The sequence below is a fragment of the Mus musculus genome, chromosome 8 (genome assembly GCF_000001635.26).
Source record: "Mus musculus strain C57BL/6J chromosome 8, GRCm38.p6 C57BL/6J".
Classification (NCBI taxonomy): domain Eukaryota; kingdom Metazoa; phylum Chordata; class Mammalia; order Rodentia; family Muridae; genus Mus; species Mus musculus.
This window is the reverse complement of record NC_000074.6, coordinates 65,712,086-65,735,193: the sequence shown is the minus strand read 5'-3', so window position 1 is coordinate 65,735,193 and position 23,108 is coordinate 65,712,086. Positions and strand designations below refer to the sequence as shown.

The following is a 23,108-nucleotide window of genomic DNA, read 5'->3' as shown; positions in this document are numbered from 1 at the left end:
AGGTACAACAATACAATTCCATCTTGTTTGCATTTCCTCTCAATCCCTTTTGTGTTTCCAGTGCTCACTTGAAGTCAGCTAGCATGTTATAAGAAACTAATGAAAAGACTCAACAATGACAATTGTCTCATGCCAGCATTCAAGCACGAAAGAAGTAAATTAGACAAAAATTATGTCTGGCACCTTGGAAGAGGATCCACTCCCAATCAAGCTTTAAGATGACTGCAACCTCAGTCATTAACTATCAGTGGAAGAAAAGATATAAAAACGTGAGAAATTTGCTCTAAAACTCACCTAAGTGCAAAACACTCAATGAGCATTGTGAATTTTAAATAAAAATAAGTAAGTATGATTGCCAATACAATTAGTAAGCCAATTGTTCTAAAATCCCAACTCTTTGGTGTTGTGCATGCTCATGAGGAGTGTGTAGCCAGAATATAGCACCCCAACAGGTTTCAACTTGAATTCACACTATACACATGACTTCTAAGTAGTCAAGCTGTGAATTTAAAGTAATCTCAGCCCGGTCATATTTCAAAGTGTTGGGTAGAAGTAAAATATATCCTCTCTGAGAAAAAAATCTATTTATTTAACTCTGTGATTCTTCAGGCTTCTTTTTCTAAATTTTTGAATTAAACTTCAATCCCATGGCTTAGAAGTATACATTTCTAAGAACAATACACCTGAAAACAGAAAATAGATTCACAAACCAGATGCTGGACTTTAAACATTGAGCATTTATTTTAGCCTCAGTCATTAATAGTAAAGTCTAAATAACATGAACAAAAGCAATTTTTAATATAGCCACTAAAATGGAGAAATGATGGGTTGTTCTGCTTGGTAGCAGAGCTTGGTAGAGTTAACATGATAATTCGGTCCACTAAGACCAAATGTACACTTAGCACTGTATACACTATTCTGTCTCTGTAGTTGCAGAGGGAGATAACATGATGTGGGAGCTCTATTACCAATATTATTGGGGTTTAAAAGCCTGTGAAGCTGTAAGAAATCCCATGAGCCTCAAAGAAAAGAAAATATTACAATTTCAGAGAGGATTAGTAGAAGTATGATCAAGAAAATTAGACTTGAAAAAAATAAAGTTTGTATTACTAACCATTGACTATGACATTCTTTTTTTTTTTTTTTTTTTTTTTTTTTGGTTTTTTGAGACAGGGTTTCCTGTGTAGCCCTGGCTGTCCTGGAACTCACTCTGTAGACCAGGCTGGCCTCGAACTCGGAAATCCACCTGCCTCTGCCTCCCAAGTGCTGGGATTAAAGGCGAGCGCCACCATGCCCGGCTAACTATGACATTCTTAAAAGAAAATAATTTACCAAAGTACAAGGAAGAAAGAAGATAGTACTGGGTAGTCAAGTCTACAAGTAAAGGACCAGTATCAGGATACCTTCACCCACAGCCATCTTCCATGTACACTGCCCCATATAATAAAAGAAATTTAGATGAGAACTGGAAGGAAAAAGTGAAGAACACTCTTCGTGTTTAGTATGTTTGAAGGTCTATGCAGAGCCAGTTGGGTGAGAAGGATGATTTGCAAACTGCTTCATAGGCTTTTACTAGTGGATGGGATTTACAGACGTCCAAATCCCTATAAACTCTGGATTTGTGCCTACACTCTGAAAAGCTCTCTGGGTATGAAAGTCCTCTGGTCTCTAGTTGCTCTCCTGATGTCACTTCAACTAACTCTGCCAAGAATTCTGTAAGTCCTTTATTACTATCGTACCTAAATTGCTGAAATTTGGAGATTTTCTCCTCTTTGCCTGTTCACAGCCAGGACTTATACTAAGTCATAAAAGCATCCAGCAAGACATGAAAAGGAACCACCTGCAGAACTTTATAAAGTGATGATGTAAAAATTCTTAGTACCATGTGTTTATAGCTGTCCAGTTGTGTATATAATGCAAGGATACAAGTTGAGAATCTTGAGCTTTTACAGAACGGTGACTGCCTAGGGGAGAACACTGGCATTGATAGTCAAGTTCAGAAGCTTTGTCGGGTTTAGATGTCCGCTGTATTTATTATAATCATTTTCACTCAGTGCCAGTTTTTAATGATTTGGGAATTAATTTTTGGAAGAAAATTTTCTTCTACTGTTCTTATCTAACCTCAATGGGAACATTATAGTACTAACCTAAAGTTAATTTCACAGTTGCATATTATTTTTGCCTTTTGTCTTTTAGAGTGTAAGAATAAAATAAATGCTGTTTTTATGTCTGTCTGTCTCTCTATATAAGTGTGCTGATGTGTGTGTGTGTGTGTGTTTGTGTTACTTTTCTATGCTGTAACAAAGAACATGACCAAGGCAACTTATAAATGAGAGCATTTAATTTAGGACCTCAAGTTTAAGATGGTTAGTAGAATTTATCTGTATCATGTTGTGGAGCATGGCAGCAGACAGTTGGGCATATCACTAGAGCTAGCTGAGAGCTATAACCCCACAATCCCAACACACACACACATACACACACACACACAGACACACACACACAGACAGACAGACAGACAGACAGACAGACAGACAGACAGACAGACAGAGACGGAGAGGGAGAGAGGGAGAGAGAGAGGGAGAGAGAGAGAGGCAGAGAGAGAGAGAGAGAGAGAGAGAGAGAGAGAGAATATAAGAGACAGAGAGACAGAAAGAGTATAGGAATTGGATGGACTGTTGAAACTTCAAAGCCCACCCCCAAATGACATGCCTCCTCCAAAACAACACTCCTAATAATTCCTTCCAAATAGTTTCATCAACTGAGGACCAAATATTCAAATATATGAGACTATGCATGCTTTATTATTCTCATTCAAACTACCACAGTATGTCTTTGTGCAAGTACACGGGGTGCTTATAGAATCCAGAAGAAGGTAAGAGATCCCCTGAAAATGAAGTTATAGGAAGTTGTGAAATGCCATATGCATGCTAGAAATCTTTCTATAGGACTCAAATAGTAGCAAGCATTCTTAGACACTGAAGCATCTCTCCAGCAGCCTATGTCTGTAATAATGACTCTATAAAATTATCCAAGATGCCTGGGCCTGCTTTGAGTTTTAGGATTTCTTGTTTTTTTTATTATGTCTTTTTTGATTGTGAAAAGGAAGATAAGCAAACAAAGTTTTAAAAAGTAGGATTATTCTGTCTCTCCTTGTGTGTGTTTGCCATGTCACATTTTAAAATTCATTTGTCCTTTTCCTGATCCCTTATGACATCCTTGCATATGATCCCTCTGCATCTGATCTGGACTTGAGGAGATCAGTCTTAAGTGAATCTAGTGTGTTATGTAAAATGTGGATTAGTCTATGCCATGTCTTAGGCCATTGCAAAGGTTTTTCTTTTGCTATAAATGCTTTAAGAATCTCTAAGAGACATTCTCATTGTGTATGTACTGCCTGCTTATCTAATCTCCCTGTTGGCTCATTCTGCTCCAGCCACGCCAGCTGTCTCAGTGTTCTGCTTACACCACTGCAAGTCCTGATCTTAAGATGTTTGTTCTTCATAGTGTCTCTGATTATCAGATAAACGTAAGAGAGTTTCAGTGACCTTTAACTCGTCAAATAATCAGACCACGAAAGTATTAAAGATGAAAAATACATAAATAATTATGTTAAAATATCAGGCTTTGTGTTTTGAAAATGTTGCTAAGTGATAATGCAAATCACAAAGTAAAATTGTAGCATACATAATAAATGAATGTTTATAAATTCAAACACTATAACCCAAATGCAAAATAATGGTATAATAATTTTTATCAAACCAGCAGGAAAATATGAGATGGACAGATGAACCAAAGCTCATATATGAACAAGTAAGGAAAGCATTAAGTTAACAAACATGAAATAAAATTTAAAACTGTATTGAGATACTGTCTTAAATCTTCCAGTCTGATTTTTTTTAAGTCCAAATTGTTACCCATGGGTGGTGATAGTATGCATTAACACATAGATTTTACAAAATATTATGTAATAAAATAAAGTTGTACATTTGGATATGTGATAATTCAGCAGTTTCACTGTCAATATTTGTTCAAGAAAAATTTACACATATGTACCAGGAGAAAAATACAAAATTCTGACAACATTGTTTATAGTAACACAAAACTAAGAGCAAGCTATGTACTTCTTTCAACAAATAAGTACAAATAAGTTGTGCCTACTCTAACAATGAAATATATAACCATTAAAATAGATCAACCAAAATCTTGCTAGTGTATGCAATGGTGTCAGCATTTGGAAGCTGATTATGGGATGGATCCCTGCATATGGCAATCACTAGATGGTCCATCCTTTCGTCACAGCTCCAAATTTTGTCTCTGTAACTCCTTCCATGGGTGTTTTGTTCCCATTTCTAAGAGAGGGTAAAGTGTCCACACTTTGGTCTTCGTTCTTCTTGAATTTCATGCGTTTGGCAAGTTGTATCTTATATCTTGGGTATCCTAAGTTTCTGGGCTAATATCCACTTATCAGTGAGTAGATATTGTGCTGACACCATTGCATACACTAGCAAGATTTTGCTGAAAGGACCCAGATATAGCTCTCTCTTGTGAGACTATGCCGGGGCCTAGCAAACACAGAAGTGGATGATCACAGTCAGCTATTGGATGGGTCACACGGCCCCCAATGGAGGAGCTAGAGAAATTACCCAAGGAGCTAAAGGGAACTGCAACCCTATAGGTGGAACAACAATATGAACGAACCAGTACCCCAGAGCTCTTGTCTCTAGCTGCATATGTATCAAAAGATGGCCTAGTCGGCCATCACTGCAAAGAGAGGCCCATTGGACTTGCAAACTTTATATGCCCCAGTACAGGGGAACGCCAGGGCCAAAAAGGGGGAGTGGGTGGGTAGGGGATTGGGGGGGTGGGTATGGTGGACCTTTGGGATAGCATTGAAAATGTAAACGAGGAAAATACCTCATAAAAAAATAAATAAATAAAATAGATCAACCATAACTATATAATTTCCCAAAACATACTGTAAAATATAATCTGCAGAATATATATATAATATTAGATTAATATAAAAATTCCAAAATACATACAAAATAAAACAATGTATTACTTAAGAAAATATTTATATATAATAAAACTATAAGAAAATCAATGGAAGAATTAAAAAGAGGGTTGATAAATTTAAGTGGTTCAATCAAAAGACAATGGACATTGCTTTATTTTTACATAGCAAGTACAGCAGCATTTGTTCTAGTACTTTGCTGTAGACCTAAACCTATACTATATATTTGTATGTATAAGTATTGTTCCATAAATATTAGAGAATCAAAAGAAAAAATCTTCAGTAGCATATAACAAAGAAATGAAGAAATCTATAATCTTGGAAGTGATGATATAGTAAGCAGTCAGTTTCTTCAGTGTGATATGTGATAAAAATATAATTATGTTTTAATTATATTGTGCATAAAACATTTTAAGAAAAAATACTGAACAAAATATGGAAAATATTAGCTACTTCCTAGTAGGAAGATATACTGTGAATGGTTTTGGTCTCAGGTTTTATATAAAAGGCATGTGTTGGATTATATACTCAGAGAAAAATATAGATTAGTAACATTATAGGAATCTTACTACAGAACCATCAGATATTATAAACCAATCTGTGCTAAAGCAAAAATTCATTTGTGCCATTACAAGATAAGATGTGGAGATATATATATAGTTTTGACAGGGTAACATTGCCCAAAACTCACTATGTAGATTGGGCTGGCCTCAAACTTACAATGATCCACATATCTCTAATTTATGAGTGCTGGGATTAAAGGCTTTCACCACCACACCCAGCTAAAATGTTACCTTTTTAAAAAGCAAATTAGTTTCCATCAGGTGTGATATCTTAGAAAAGGCTCAAGTGACTGGGCCCAAACAAAATGATTGTTGCAACTCTTAAATACAGAAGAACATCCACAGTAAGGTAGAAGTGTATGTTTCACTAGTCACAGCAAACAATGTTTATGGAAACTGTTGGTAGTACTTTCCATCCACTAACTTTTCAAGGTATGCCAGATCATTTAGAAGACCACATGGTACATGAATGGCCCTGTGATAAGAAGCAACAACAGCAGCAAAGGAGAGTGATCCTGGTTCATTTTTAAAGAATTTTTAAAAAATTATTAAAAGAAATAAAGAAGTTCATATTCAGCTTAAACTACTAGAACTTCAGCATTACATCAAAACTCTCTACTCTTCTAAAATTGCTCTTAAAAACCACAACACCAAAGAAAATTTTTTGGACAATAAATCCCCTCACATTTACTATGTCTACAATAGGTCATATAATCTAAGCAGGAGTTATGCTTACTAACATTCTACTGTGGAAAACGTTTCCTTGTGGAGAAATATTTTCCAGAGTATTAGAGGATGCATGGAGCTTGGCTAGCAATCCAGCTCACAAAGAAAACCTGCATGACCTGTTTTGCACTATTATATTTTCTTTTGTCAAGTTGTGTGTTTTATGCCTAGAAATGGAACTGTTTGAGCCTTCTGTATTTCCCCAATGATAAACAAGAAGCAAGTTCTTTACTCAGTCTATGTCAGTGGTCTTCAACCTTCCTAATAATGCATGCCCCTTTAATACAGTTTCTCATGTTGTGATGACCCCAACCATAAAACTGTTTCTGTTGCTACTTCATCACTACAATTTTGCTACTGTTATACATGGTAATATAAATATCTCTTTCTAATGGTCTCAGGTGAATCCTGCAAAAGGATTATTTGACCCCCTCACCCCCCAGAGGTGTCATAATTCACAGGTTGAGTATCACTGGTCTAGATGGTTTTGGTTTTCTTAATAATGTGGTGAAATAGCCAGGGACAGGTATTCTAAGAAGCAAAATCACCTTGAAAATTGTTGAGGTGCAAAAAGGTAATTTCTGAGTGTCCTTGTGTTCATGTTTGCCCAAATAAAAAAATCCTATAGTTGATTGGATTTGAGATACCACTCTTTCAGCAGAATATGTTACCTTGTATAGTGTCTCTGCCTTTAGGGGACCCCAAGCCAACTGAGGCCTATTTAAACTGGATCTAGTATTCTGAAAGTTGTAAGGGAAGGTGACTGTGTGTCAATATAATAAAGTACAGAGAGTGAACACGAGAAAAGAATTCTATGATTATGGATGGAGACGAACATGTGGCTAAGTGTTGAGAGCAATAACAAAGGGTTTGGGAACAATTATCCTAGAACACTTGTTTATCAAATTCTGACACTGAGTCATTTCTTTTCTATGGACTGAAACAGCTGACTGCCCCTTCTATTTCCCAACAGAGGTAATTGAGTCTTAAGTATTAGGCCTGAGTCAGGCTTACTACACACAATTTTAATAATTTTTCTCTAACATACAATAATCTTTAAAGGGGTAATTTCAAATCCCCTATGGGTATGTGACAATAATTAATAATAATTGCTTTACATAGTGTTAGAATAATTTTTCCATGTCTCTTGATATAAACTTGATGAATAGCTGTAATAGGAGAAAGAGATGAATGGCTGATTAAATTCTACTCAGATACTTAAAGTTAGCTTTTGGATATTTTTAAATCCTCACGCCTAGTAAAAATGTGTTATATATAGATTCCATTTATCTGGAGAAAGCACGATTGAGAGTGACTCACTGAACTCAAAAATTGAAGTAAAAAGACATTTTCTGTGTTATGTATGTAGGAAGCAACATCCTTAGTTTAAAAAGATTACTTGGTCCTGGAAAGGCACATTTAAAATGGTTGTAAAACACATTGTGGCTCTAGTGACAGTTGGAGCGACATGATCTTCATAGTTGGCATTGTCTTCAGAAAAACAAAGTTTGCCAACTTACTATGCATTTATGTCAAATTACTCTTAAACTACTGCTAATTTTCCCTCTTGAGTATACATGTTTGTGCACATGTATGCACATATACAACTGAACTGGAACTATTTTTAAACATGGCTTGGAGATGTGGAGACACTGGTCCAAGGGTAAGAGAATTTGCTTTACAAGCATGGGGCCTAAGTTTGAATTCCTTAGTTCTCCATTCCCCCAAAAGCCAGATATGCCCATCATACCTCTAAACTCAGTATTGTAATGGAGGAATCAGACAGCCAGCTCGGCCAGAACAAGGATCTTATTTAGTGAGAGACAACCCCCTCCACACACACAAATGAAAAACAACCAACACAAACACAAAACACATTAAAATGAAATATACATAGCAGGGTTTCTCCTATTAAAACAAGATTTTGTGTGTGTGTGTGTGTGTGTGTGTGTGGTGTGTAATGTGCAGTGTGTGTGTGTGTGTGAGTGTGTATCCTTCTCCCCATTTCTAATTTACTCCATTCTTATGAACTTAGATTCTGCCACTCCTTCAAAAAGGATTTAACTACTCTTAAGTCACAAAATGCAAAATAAAAGGTTTTGGTACCTATCTTTGCACTCAGCATGCTTACCAGGAACATATAGACTGAACAGGATGTACTGACATAGGAACACACAACACATTGATGTAACGATAATTAATGAAAAATAGGCCACTAGTTTTAAAAAGAGCATGAAGCAGTAAATGTGAGCATTTGAAGGGAGGAAAGGGAAGGGGGGAATGGAGTAACTATGTGATCATCTCAAAAAATAACTAAATGATTCAAATCAAGCCTTTCCTATCAGCCCTGCCTGGGGCTCGCGGTAATCCCAGCACTCAGGCTGGGTCAAGAGGATGGGAGTCCAAGGCTGATCTTAGCTGCACAGTGATTCCAAGGCATGCCTGGAGTATGGAAGAACATTTCAAAACAAAGAAATAAGTCGCAGATAAGCAAAAATCCCACTGCCTTCTCTTATGTTTCTTTCATTGAGTTTCACCAAGCATACACACAAGGCACACACATGAACATATATGTATGCTATTTCCTCCTATCTCCAGGCTCTCTTCACTATTCTCAATCCAGCAAATTCTCTTGCCTTTCTTCAGAGCTCAAAAAGCTTCTTTTTTCTGAGCACTGAAATTACTGCATATTACTTGTATACAAGCATAGTATGCATGTATACACATATGTGGGAGAGAGAGATGGGGAGAGAGGACTTCTCAGTCTCCCTGGAGATATAATGTGTGGAGTCCGGACATAAAAAGTTGCTCTTATTCTTTTGTTTGCATTCATTGGCCTACTAAATCCCACATTCCTTTTCTCAGTCATTGTATGGTCATAAATTTCATTATAGTTTTTTAATTTTCTTATACGGCTGTACTATATTCACATATTATCCCCTCCCTTGACCAACTCTTCATTCCTCATATGTCCCTTCCCTTCACCCTCTTAAATTTAAGATCTCTGTTTGTTATTGCTTTGTACATACAGACATATACATACTCATATACACATATACACATATATACACACTTACTTTCATATACATATACTCACACACACTCACATACACACTCACATATACTCACACACACTCCATCATACATACACATACACACATATACACACACTCACACACAGTCAAGCATACATACACACTCAGATACACATGCACACACTCATGCACATTAACACAGTCACAAACATATGCACACTCACACACACACACATATATACCACTACACACACACACACACACACACACACACACACACACCACATGTCACTTATTCAACTGGGTTTGAATATCAGGAAGCATTCTCTCTTTCTCTCTCTCTCTCTCTCTCTCTCTCTCTCTCTCTCTCTCTCTCTCTCTCTCCCTCCCTCCCTCCATCTGTCTCTCTCTCTCTCCCTCCCTCCCTCCATCTGTCTCTCTCTCTCTCTCTCTCTCTCTCTCTCTCTCTCTCTCTCTCTCTCTCTCTCTCTCTCTCTCTCTCCCTCTCTCTCTCTTCATTTTATTTTTTTCATTTTCTTTTTAATTATTCACTATACATCCTGTTCACTGTTCCCTCATGGTCACCCCCCTCCCATAATCTTTCCCCCATGCTTGCCCTCTTCCTCTTTTCCTCTGAGTGGGTGGGGCTCCCTTTGTATCCCCCACCTTGGCACTTCTCTGTGAGGCTAGGTACTTCCTCTTCCACTGAGGCTACACAAGGCAGTACAGATAGAGGAATATATCCCACAAACAAGCAACATGTTTGGGATAGACTCCACTCCAGTTGTTCTGAACCCACATGAAGGCCAAGTTGCACATATGTTACATATGTACATGGAGGCCTAGGTCTAGCCCATGTATGCTCTTTGGTTAGTGATTCAGTCATAAGAGCCCCAAAGATTCAGGTTAGTTGCCTCTGTTGATCTTCCTGTGGAGTTCCTATTCCCTTCGGGGTTGCAGACAACTCATTTCTTAGCAGCCCTCTACTGCCACTTTTCACCTAGGATGGGCCTTGTGAAACTTGTCACTCCCACTTTTGACTGTCAATACAAACATATTGTTGAGATTCATGGGTAGAGCTTCCCTATCACATATAGAGGACACACCCAGACCTTCTAGCTCTTACAGTCTTTCTGCCTCATGTTCCATTATATCTCCAAGCTTTGGGTGTGGAGATAAATTGTAGATCTGTCAGTGGGTTTGGGTGTGTGTATTCAGTTGTAGATCTATCAGTGGGATTTGGCTATGGGTGTTCAGTTGTAGATCTTTCAGTGGAACTTGGGTGTGGATGTCCAGTTGTAGATATATCAGTGGAGTTTAGGTGTGTGTATTCAGTTGTAGATCTATCAGTGGGGTTAGGGAGTGGGTGTTCAGTTGTAGATCTTTCAGTGGAACCTGGGTGTGGATGTCCAGTTGTAGATATATCAGTGGAGTTTAGGTGTGTGTATTCAGTTGTAGATCTATCAGTGGGGTTAGGGAGTGGGTGTTCAGTTGTAGATTTTTCAGTGGAACTTGGGTGTGGATGTTCAGTTGTAGATATATCAGTGGAGTTTAGGTGTGTGTATTCAGTTGTAGATCTATCAGTGGGGTTAGGGAGTGAGTGTTCAGTTGTAGATCTATCAGTGGGGTTAGGGTGTGGGTGTTCAGTTGTAGATCTATCAGTGGAGTTTGGGTGTGTGTATTCAGTTGTAGATGTATCAGTAGGGTTAGGGTATGGGTGTTCAGTTGTAGATCTATCAGTGGAGTTTGGGTGTGTGTATTCAGTTGTAGATCTATGAGTGGGTTTGGGTGTGTGCATTCAGTTGTAGATCTATGAGTGGGTTGGAGTGTGTGTATTCAGTTGTAGATCTATCAGTGAGTTTGGGCATCCCATGTTCACTGCATCTCCTTTTACTTCACTCTTTTCACTTTCCTGGTTTCTGTGGTTACAGTGGCTATATCTAAAGATTTGGAGGTAGTGTCCACAAATAAGAGAGATATGGCATTTGTCTATTCTGGGCTTGGGTTAGCTGACTCAGTATATTCTATCCATTTACTTGTAAATCGCATGATTTAATTTTTCTTTACAGCTGAATAGGGGTTTTGTATATGTACCAAATTTACAGATTCAGTATAGTCCACAAACCCAAAGCAATTTTAGTTCTTTCTTATAAATTACTTCTGCAAAACCTTCCCTGACCTATTAAATTTGCAGCCTATTGTTGAATGGCATGAGGATGGGTATTTTGATCTACTGTTGTCACTGTGGTCTATTTAAAGGATGGAGAAAGCTCCAGCAGATAGAACTCCACAATTGGTTGCTAAGTAAGGCTGTACATTATCCATTAAAAATACTTTCTTATCTACACATTGCATTTTGGATTGAGAACAATCCTCACCATACAGGCCCTGCTGAATGTTCATGTCATCCTACATGTTTTCAGGCTCTATCCCTCTGGCTTCTGTATCAGAATCACATTTCCTGTTCCTTACTTCTTTAATATAAATACTTTCCAGGGCATGTTAGGGCCTCTGTATATGTCCCTCCATAGCCCACACTATGCGCAAGGGTCTTCTTCCACTTTTCCCAGCTAAAGCTTGCACAAATTTCAATTCTGGCCTTCTGTCTATCAATTTTATACTCATTTTCGATTAGTATTTCACACAGCATGTGAACCAATACTACTGTTAAACATTAGCAGTTCATGGCTGCCACACCTCCTGAGACCTCCTGAAAGTGGAGATTCTTCTCATTTTCACAATCGCTTTCCCATGATGTAGTGTAGTAGCTAGTTGCCAGTCACTGATCTATGGCCACCAAAGGTTAAATTTAAGATGGCAGGGATTACATACAGAAAACTGGCCAAATTATTGTTGCTCATTCACATTTATTCCCAATTAAGAGGAATAGAGGAAATAAACCCCTCTAGTTAATAAGGAAACATTTTTAAGTAACACTAAGTAAAATCATCAATCTGATGAGGGTGTGTGTGTCAAAGATTGGAAAACGTTATGGAAAGCTCTTCTTAAGCTGATAAATCAACTTGACTAATGAAATTACAATTTAATTTAGCACTGACAAAATCATATTCATATCAAGCATATCCATTAATCAAACACTAAAATAGTCATTCAGTTAAATAGTATTAGCCAACACTAGCGTTGATCTTGACAAAATTTTGAATGTAGCTTAGTGTGATTTTTAAGCTCTAATTGATTATATTTTTCCTAAGTACCCAATGACACTGATGTGTGTATGTGTATATTTAAATAAGATCAATGTTAATTGCAGCCGAAGAGACTTTGAACACCTCCGTTTAGCAAGGAAGTTTAAAAATTTAGCACATGATAAAGATTCAACTTTAACTCCTTCAGGAAATTAATCTGTCACAAAGAAAAAGTGAAAGCAGTAAAAACTGAATGAAAGCTACTATATTATATTTCATATAATTATAATTTCTGATTCCTCCCCATATTTGATGAATCAATAAGAAAGAAGTATAAATTTAAGCCGACATAGTACTACAGGAGGATCCCGCAATACCTCTCCTGGGCATATATCCAGAAGATGTCCCAACTGATAAGAAGGACACATGCTCCACTATGTTCATAGCAGCCTTATTTATAATAGCCAGAAGCTGGAAAGAACCCAGATGCCCCTCAACAGAGGAATGGATACAAAAAATGTAGTACATTTACACAATGGAGTACTACTCAGCTATTAAAAAATGAATTTATGAAATTCCTAGGCAAATGGTTGGACCTGGAGGGCATCATCCTGAGGGAGGTAACACAATCACAAAAGAACTCAAATGATATGTACTCACTGATAAGTGGATATTAGCCCAGAAACTTATTATAGCGAGATATAAGGTACAAGATGCAAAACACATGAAACTGAAGAAGAACGAAGACCAAAGTGTGGACACTTTGCTCCTTCTTAGAATTGGAAACAATCACCCATGGAAGGAGTTACAGAGACAAAGTTTGGAGCTGAGACAAAAGGATGGACCATCTAGAGACTGCCATATCCAGGGATCCATCCCATAATTAGCCTCCAAAGGATGACACCATTGCATACACTAGCAAGCCTTTGTTGCAAGGACCGTGATATAGCTGTCCCTTGTGAGACTAGGCCAGGGCCTAGCAAACACAGAAGTGGATGCTCACAGTCAACTATTGGATGGATCACAGGGCCCCCAATGGAGGAGCTAGAGAAAGTATCCAAGGAGCTAAAGAGATCTGCAACCCTATTGGTGGAACAACATTATGAACTAACCAGTACCCCAGAGCTCTTGACTCTAGCTGCATATGTATCAAAAGATGACCTAGTCGGCCATCACTGGAAAGAGAGGCCCATTGGTCAGGCAAACTTTATATGCCCCAGTACAGGGGAATGCCAGGGCCAAAAAATGGGAATGGGTGAGTAGGGGAGTTGGGGGGGGAGGGTGTGGGGGACTTTTGGGATAGCATTGGAAATGTAATTGAGGAAAATATGTAATAATAAAATTTTTTAAAATAAATAAATTGTGTGTGTATATGCCTATGCACATCATTATATAAAGAAAAACATAAATTAAATTTTGTGTGTCAAAAAATGAAACAAAAAAAATGACTTGTGCAGCAGATAGTATACCTAAACTCAATATGACAGCTTTTGCCTTGTCTTATGTATCTTCTTCTCTGATACTTGGTTGTTATCTCTTGAAGGTCTTCTCCTGAAAGCAAACTGAGGAGGGTTGAATCTAGAAGAGAGAGAAGACAGTAGTTGTGGGAGATGAAAAGAGTGAAGGGAAGGGAAATGGTGGTCAGGATGTATTGTGCAAAAGAATAATCTATTAAATTTTTGAAAAAGAAAAATATCATTCTGTTTGCAAGCACAAATAAACATTAATATCTGACTAAAGATTAATAAATTGATAAATATAAAAGCTCTTCTAAATTTACTGACAAAAGGAACATAAAAATAATAAAAAAGAAGAATCTTGTTTAGAGGACACAGATTTTTGCAAGATTTATCTACAGTTTTCATGGACACTTATCAAGTCCCATATGGCTGCCTTTAAACTCTTACACAAGGATTCTTAACTATCAGTACAGCACTGAACATATAGAAAAAAACACCGTAAACTTCAAGTCAAATAAATTGAAAGACAACTTGTAGCTCCAATATTAAAATAATTATGACTTTTTTCCACTAGATATTTACTGTATGCCATGCAGGATATATTATACATCTATGAACTTATTACTTAATCCTGTAGAAAGGATGTTATTGTTTCTCTGATTTTATTACTTGGGTCTATTGTTAATGAATAAGTGGAGGTTCAGAGAAGTGTTCATGAAATTTATCACTAGGGTATGAAGCAGAACTAAAATGTAGCACTTAGATCATACATTTTTCTAACAAAGAATTCAACAAAAAACAAGAGATTAAAAGAATATGTATATGATATCACACACACACACACACGAGAAATATCCCCAAGGTAAAAAGATTAGTGACATTACCTACAAATACTAGCAGTTAACTTAATTAAATAAACTGCTTTTATCTATAACAAGAGCAGCACTTGAAACTTGTGGAAAGAAATGAATTATTCAAGAAAAGGTTGTGATACAACTGGCTAACCATTTGGGGGGAAAGAATAGCATTGATTTCCACCTTCTGACATAAACCAAAATAAACTCCAGATGGATTATAGATTTACTTGCAAACATTTAAATCAAATTTATTGCATATGTCAACATAGCCCAGGAAATAAAAATGTTGAATGCTTTCCACAGTTTGAGAAACATTTCAGGAATAGATATAAGATACTTTAAACCATAAACTCAGACTTTTGCTTTTTCAATTCAAATTTCTTTAATTTACCTGTTTAATATTGGTAGACACATTATGCCATGCCTGAATAGTTGAAAAATCAATTGGTAAAACCAGAAACTATATATTGATTGTATTACATGTGTGCTCACTCTACCTTGACATGTGGACATTCACTAAAATGTAGGTATGAAATTGTACCTGGTTCTCCTGATACATAATATGGCAAATTAAATTTATTATACAAGTTTTGAATATCTGGGATAATTTAGATCTCAAATTTTTTAATCAAATAAATGCATGGTAAATACTTTGATGCAAACATATCTTGAAATTTCAGCCATATTTTTATATATGCTTGATTCATAGGCATGCTTTATTGTATAGCAAAAATATCAGTGGCAGACTAATAATACCACATGAGGGATTGAAGAAGCTTATCATGTCGTGACTGATTTTAATTTGTACATTTTATTCTTGTCACATTTTTATATTAACTAATACCATATTCTCTCTCCTAAGAGAATGGGGACACATATCATGCTGTCTTCCAGTAAAGATCCTACATTAAACATCAAGGATGTTCTCCCATATTCAGTATAATAAGAATGTGAGTGAAAGAGTCTTCATTGAGGAAGTATTGCTAAAGTCAAGTATGATCAAGACTGAGCATCTGTCAAAGACAGAGAGTGTTGAAATAAGAGTACAGGGTATTTTATGGAAAGAAGGAAATCAAGAACATGTGTGAATGAGGAGTCCTTAGAGGAACTGAATGCTTCATTGGAGCTGCAAAATACTGCACGGTTCTGAAAAGAATGAAGATAACAAGGCTAAAGAAGCTAGATAATAAAAATCCACAAATCATACTAATTTCATACCTGGGAAGTGAAGATGATGGAGAATTTGATAACAGACCATATCAGCTCCTATCAGAAAACACCACTGACTCCTATCCACAAATCTAGGTAGCAGAGGTGAAGTTGAAAGCTGGTTGTATAATAGGTTGTTTTTTTTTTTAATTATGAAATGCCTCACATATATGAAGACCAAATTTCAGGAGTCTCTAGTTTCAATTAGTATCAAGATTACCACCACACATAACCTCTTCTGGTCCTATGTCTCTTTTCCTTCCTACACCTTCATTCTACCCTGTGGACATCTGCTTTAGTTTCTTTTCTGCTACTGTGATAAAGGCAACTTAAGCAAAAACATATTTGTTTTATCTTTTGGTCCAGGGGATAAAGTCCATCAAAGTGAGAAAGTTGGGGTAGCAAGCAGGGAAAGTAAGAGCAGGATCTGGTTATGCTGTACCCACGAATTCACGTGTGCTCAGCCTACTTTCTCTATTTTATATTTTCCAGAATGCTCTGCCCAGAATATGGTATCACCAAAAATTAACATGAGTGCTCCCATATTAATTAATGTATTATTTCCCACAGGCTGCACAAAAAACATTTCCAGGTGTTTCTACATCCTCTCAAACCAACAATATTAACTGTTTACTGCTCTAAAGGTCATTTGAACATGGGAAAGGAACCTAAAAATGAGGCTGACTAAAGTCCCATGCAATACCCAACTGTATTCAGAGAATCAGACAACTTAAACTCTAAGAGTTACGAAAAGTCACATGATTCAACCACAAAGACAGGCTGCACAAAGGCAAAATCCTTGTTTTCCATAGAGGCATATAAATAAATAAAATATCCAAACATAATGAGCAATCCAAAGTAAACTCACTCCCATCTGCAATACCTGGGAGGGACACACAAGCATATTCTAAGAAAAAAAATTCTGTGTTTTAAAGACACTTAGGCAACAAGACTCTTGTTTTCTTGGTGTTTTCTCACAAGCACTCAGAATTCGCCCCACCCTGTTCTACTCTTGGACCATGTTTGGACAATTAACTATTTAACATAGAGCCTTCCACTGTATGATTTATAAACTCCCCATTAAATCTATTCAACTATGATATCACCCTTACTTTCGTGCATTAGCTCAAGTATCTTCCACTTGTTTCTTTTCTCTCACATCACATGTATCAAGGAAGCCCTTCACTTGCTCAAATAGTGTTTCCAAATAATTTGATTCCTTCCTCCTACAAAGCTATGACCACCAAACTATCTGATTTGACCACTCTCTTCTATGAAATTCTCTTTGATTTAGTTCACTCACAGCTGTGACTCTACCCTAAATATGTTTTAAATTTCTCGTGCCTTGAGCTCCATAATTTTATGTACTTCAGTTATGTCTTAGCAGATTTTTGTGTCTAACAACTAGATTTAAACATGATTTCTCTCAAACTATTAACGTTATCTAAGAGCAATATTGACTCCCAGCAATTTCTCACCATCCATCACTGCTCACTGCCTTGTTCCACTTCCCCTAGCTTGTTCTTCATCACAAACAGTACTGCATGACTTATCCTCAATTCCCTTGTCCCCTTTCCTCTCCAAATAATTGTACTTTTTAAATATAAACAGGTATTTGCTGAAAAGTGGCTGAAATATAACACATTTGAACATAAAGACTTTTGTTCCTTCTAACTTTGAAGTCTGAGTTTCTAAAATGGCTAGAAATAGATGTTTGAGAATGATCAATAAATATCTGTATTTTGTCTCTTTGCATTATTTTCCTGTTGGATCATCATTCACAGGCAATGACAATGACTTCTTAGATCACATGACATCTTCAAAATCAGTAACCTGAGAAGAAAGGAAGCCAGTATCTCTAGTAATTACTTTGATTCTATTTGTCATTTATGCCCATCTCTGTAGACAGAAAATGGGGAAATCTTATTGGACTTTGCTACTGTTAAGACTTATCCCCATGTAGCAGAAAGGAAACAGTGCTGACAACTCCATCAGAGACACATTATGTACTACTGTTTCAATAAACACAAAGCTAATCTTAAATGAACATGTTTTGTTTGTATATGTCCTTCAAATGTTAAAAAAAAGTTAATGGTTATAATTTAAATTCAGAAACACAATTCTTAAATCGATATTTAATCAAACTTCATTACCCATAGTTCTAGCTCTGTCTTGTTTTCTCTTCCTATTCAATACAGAATACACCTTACTTCCCTCCTACCCAATGTATATGAGTCATTTCATAGGAAATGCACCCTACACCATAAGGCCTGTTTTCAACATGTCAACCAAAAGAGTCCTAAAAAACACAAATGATGATGTCATTGCCTAAAAGACATGGGTAAGAAAAAAGGGAGAGTGTGGGAAGAAAGTGGCTTTTCTGAGATGCAAGTTTACAAATGAGGATTTTTTAGTAATGTTGGAAGCTTAGGAAAGTCACCAGACATCATGTGGAACTTTTGTGTGCCTGTAAAAGGCATTTTGTCTGTTGCTAATGGAGACTTCACATAACAAGAGTAAATGTGATAAAATTCAAAAGGACTAACAAAGACATTTAGGATGGGGCCACAGAAAGGAGAAAAATTTTAAATGAAGAACATACTGTGAGCAATAGAATCAGATGACGCCAATATGAGGAGACACTTTCAAAGATGTAAGAATTTGAACTGTCTTAACCTATATTGTACTCTATTTCTGAATATATAGACATTGTGTTACAATCGTACATAGGTGATGTTTCTTATTCAGAAACATTATTTCATATTAAAGATGGTCCTTGTTAAGTAATTGTTAAATAAAACTTACTTAAGAGAATTTATTGTGTATATTGCCACATTTCCACTATCCATTCATAAGTTGTACAATAGTTAAGCTGTCCCATTTCTTACCTATTGTGAATGGGATGATAGTGAGCATGGCTGATAAAAAAGAAGGCCACAGTGGGGCAGGAGGAGTCTAAAGAGGAGAATAATAGGACAGAGATGGTATAAAGGCAGATATGGAAAAATCAGGAAGGTGAGACTTTCGGAGAAGAGTGGGGAAGGAGGACAGCGAATGAGCAGTGAGACAATATGTTTGAATGCCATAAGCAATCATATTATTTTATGTTTACTTAAAATTACATAGAATATGTATACATACATTTGTATGCATAAATATTTTAATAAGATTATGTCACTCAGAGTGACAATACTCTAACTCAAGAACCACAGAATATTTAACAAAAGCTTCAGTGCTGGGCATGAGAAACCTCCCTTCTAGTTGTTGGTCAGGGGAGTCCAACAGACTCCCAAAACAATGCAAGTTGTTGCCCTTGGCTGCCTCCTAGAAATTGAAGGTAAGTATATATTATTGATGATGCCTGACCTTTTCGACATAGTGTTTGAAGCAACTGAATGGGGTCTGATCTGGAAACCATCTTCCTGAGAATTATTTCTCAAAATACTATAAGGTGCAGGAAGCTGTCACAAGAGACATGTTACTTCTGTTAATCACTACATTGACCAACACAGCAAGGTATCCCAAAAGTTGAATGCTAGGGCTAACTAATAGTTGTCATATTGGGTTTAAGACCAATGCAATAGAGGAGAATTCTGTCTGCTACTATAAACCAAAGGATGCATCCATGGCTGATGGGTCCATGAAAGAGAACAACCCACTCCTGACACTTTCCTAAGCCAGCATAATTTCCAACTGCATTCTAAATGCATATCACCTATAAGCTCACAGATAAGTGTAGCTTTCAGTCACCACCTATCCCCCCCCCTATTTTTTACAGCAGATAGAAATTTTTTAAAACTCCACAATTGGTCAAAAAGCAGAGAATGACTATATGATGTCGAGCCTTGATTGATACATCTACAATACTAAGCTAACATTGAAAGTTCAGGGGACATCATGGAATTAGAGAGTAGAAAAAGTATAAGAGCCACAAGACCAGATTTTCTGTTGCAAAATAGTGCCTTGCATATATGACAAGGAGGCTGCATGTTTGAAATCTCCACAGCATGCTTGTCTAAACAAGCCCTAAATAATGACATTAGTTGGCATGTCACCATAGACAGGGAATTTCAAAAAGCTCTAATTCTAGATGGAGAGGCAATTAATGGTAGCTGAAAAAAAAAATCACTCTTTCCCAGAGACAAGGCCCTAATTACTTATCCAGTACTAATCAGTCAGTCCTAAAGCATATATGCATTTGAGCAATACTATATGAACTTTGTAAATTTTAGTGTGTGTGTGTGTGTGAGGTCAGGAATTAAAGAATAAGATTGATTTGGGGCATAGGAGTTGAAAGGAGAAAGGGAGGATAAATTATGCAAACAGTATTTATTTAATAAAAATAATAAAGGCTTATCCAATTATAGTCATCAATTTTGCTATTCTATTACTGCTATAAGGAAAATAGACAAGTGTTCATATTTATTTTGTAGAAGTGACTTGACAACTGGGTGATAGTATAAAAACATTTTTTATAAGAAATTACTAGCCATGACTTTCAGTAATGTATCTGTGGTCACAAATTTTAGAAATCCGAGAGCTTCAGGACAAAAATAACTGTAGGGCACATCACTAGGGACGATTATTTTCATTATTGCCAAAAATCGGACCAAAGTTAATGTTGATTCGGTCTAAAATTAAAGCTGAGTAGCAAGTGGCTACCCAGCTCATACAGAGTCTTGGGTTTAACCCTAAACCACTCAAGGCAAATGGGTTCATGCTTTAAGTTGGATACCATTGCTCAGTATTATATACATATTCATCTTTACTGTCTGCTTCCCAAGAAAGCTGTTGATTTTAAGGAAGTAATATAAATTAATCCGATCTTTATCTTAGTCCTTCTGTCAATCTTATGAAAGAGTGAGCATGGAAATTAAAGAAGAAACTACTAATAGCAAAAAAATAACTCACAGAGTTATTAAAAATATTCTATAATATGAAGCTAATTGAAAACAGTAGCTACACAATATTATTTTATCAGTATTTAGTAGGGTTTCTACTTATATTTAACATCCAAAAAGGTAAAGGGAGATTTTAATCATAAGCTTTGGCTGTATAGTGTTTTTAAACTTGTATTAGAATATCTCTATTTATTCAATAAAAACAACTACCATAGCATCCAATATCAGGGCCCTAAGTACATGGCATGGCGTTCATTACCCTAGGAAATATAAGATGCAATCTCATTTCTTGTGTAGTAAGACGCTGCTTTTATTGTGGAAAAATAGAAGAACTCATAGCATGTTTTAATTCTAGCTTGAAGATATATATATATGTGTGTGTGTGTGTGTGTGTGTGTGTGTGTGTGTGTGTATGTTTGTGTGTATGTTTGTGTGTGTGTATGTGTGTATGTTTGTGTGTGTGTGTGTGTGTGTGTGTGTGTGTGTGTGTGTACAAGTTGGAGAGACTAACAAGTAGTGAATACATCAAGAAAATCAGTTTGACAAACTAACAACCCGAGAAGACTAGTTATTTAAAGCATATTATCCTGTTTTCCCATGGAAAAGAACAATATTCAGAGGAAAAGATAGTGTATGTCACAATCAATGTCCTTGTGAGTGTGTTTCTTTGATGAAAAGTAAGTTTTGCTTTAAACACAATTGAACTCTCATTTTCGCTGTATTTCCTGATCTTTCTGTAACTGACATAATTTAAAACTTTTGTCTCCTCTCTTTGAAAAAAAAAAAGCATCAATTTTCTTTCTTGTTTCTTTCACAGAAATAATTAGCCTCTCTAACTACTTTCATTTTAAAATTAACTTTCATTTTCTTGATTGGCATGTAAAGTTTGTACACATTTACAAGACACAATGTGTTGTTTTGATTCATGTATAAATTGGATAGTGATTAATTCAGAGTAATTAGCATACACATCCCCCTTAATTTTTGTAAAGTCTTTGCCATGCAATATAGATCTCAATAAAGAGAAAAATAACTCAAATGTCTTAATTATGAGACATTTTATACCATGCTAACCATTTTCTCTGTGTGGTACCATGCCATAACAGAACTTAGTCCTTCTAGCCAGCATTTTCTCTCTCCCACCCTGTTATTCTTCTCTCAATATTTATGACATCAGCTTTTGAAGTTTGCACTTAGGAGTGAAATCATGTGCTTGTCCTTATCTGATTGAATCACTTATCAGAGAATCCTCCGGGTCTGTTATATCATCACAGATGTCAAGGTTTCATGTATTTCATCAATAAACACCCCATGATATTACAGACATACAAAAACTGAGATGTATATTTATACTGTTACATATCACACATTCAATTGTTTAATGATGAGTATTTAGGCAGGACAGCAACAAACATAAGATTCAAGAGGACACAGTGGAGAAAAAGACAGACTCCCCAATCACTAAATAGTTCTAGCAAGCTGGATATACATATACAAAATGGCAAGTAGACACCATTTATCACAAATTACTAGATCAACTCAAAAGTGAGTAAAGACTCAAGTCTAATACCTGACTATTAAACCACTGAAAGTAACATGGGAAATTCTTCAAGACATTGACCCAGGTGGTGATGCTGTGGGTATGGTCACCAATACATAGGAACAGAAAGAACATTTTGGGCAGGAAATGATAATTTATTAAACTTTAACCCAAGGAGCTAAAGAGAACTGCAACCCTATAGGTGGAACAACAATATGAACTAACCAGTACCCGGGAGCTCTTGTCCTTAGCTGCATATGTATCAAAAGATGGCCTAGTCGGCCATCACTGCAAAGAGAGGCGCATTGGACTTGCAAGCTTTATATGCCCCAGTACAGGGGAACGCCAGGGCCAAAAAGGGGGAGTGAGTGGGTAGGGGATTGGGGGGGGGGTGGGTATGGGGGACCTTTGGGATAGCATTGAAAATGTAAACAAGGAAAATACCTAATTAAAAAAAAGTTTTCTACACATCACATGACAAAATCATTTGAGCAAAGAGACATCCTACAGAAAAGGAAAGAGGCAAGTTAAAACCATACATGTAACAGTAGATAATTATGCAGAATACATAACAAGCTCTCACAACTCAATAGCAAGAACAGGACAGTTGACACATGGGCTAAAAGTTTAAAAAGACATTTTTGAAAACATAGA

The 23,108-nt window shown here is 36.5% G+C and overlaps 1 protein-coding gene across 7 annotated transcripts in view; it reads right to left on the bottom strand.

Annotated features, from left to right (window-relative positions):
• Marchf1 (membrane associated ring-CH-type finger 1) overlaps positions 1 to 23,108 on the bottom strand; it is an 854,833-nt gene that overhangs the window by 737,648 nt on the left and 94,077 nt on the right. The window contains exon 2 of one of the 7 annotated variants that reach the window (XM_030243793.1): positions 13,957 to 14,065. The exons of the other annotated variants lie outside the window; for them this stretch is intronic. The gene's annotated coding sequence lies outside the window, so the exon portion shown is untranslated. The remainder of the gene's footprint in view (positions 1 to 13,956; positions 14,066 to 23,108) is intronic. 7 annotated transcript variants of the gene reach the window in all.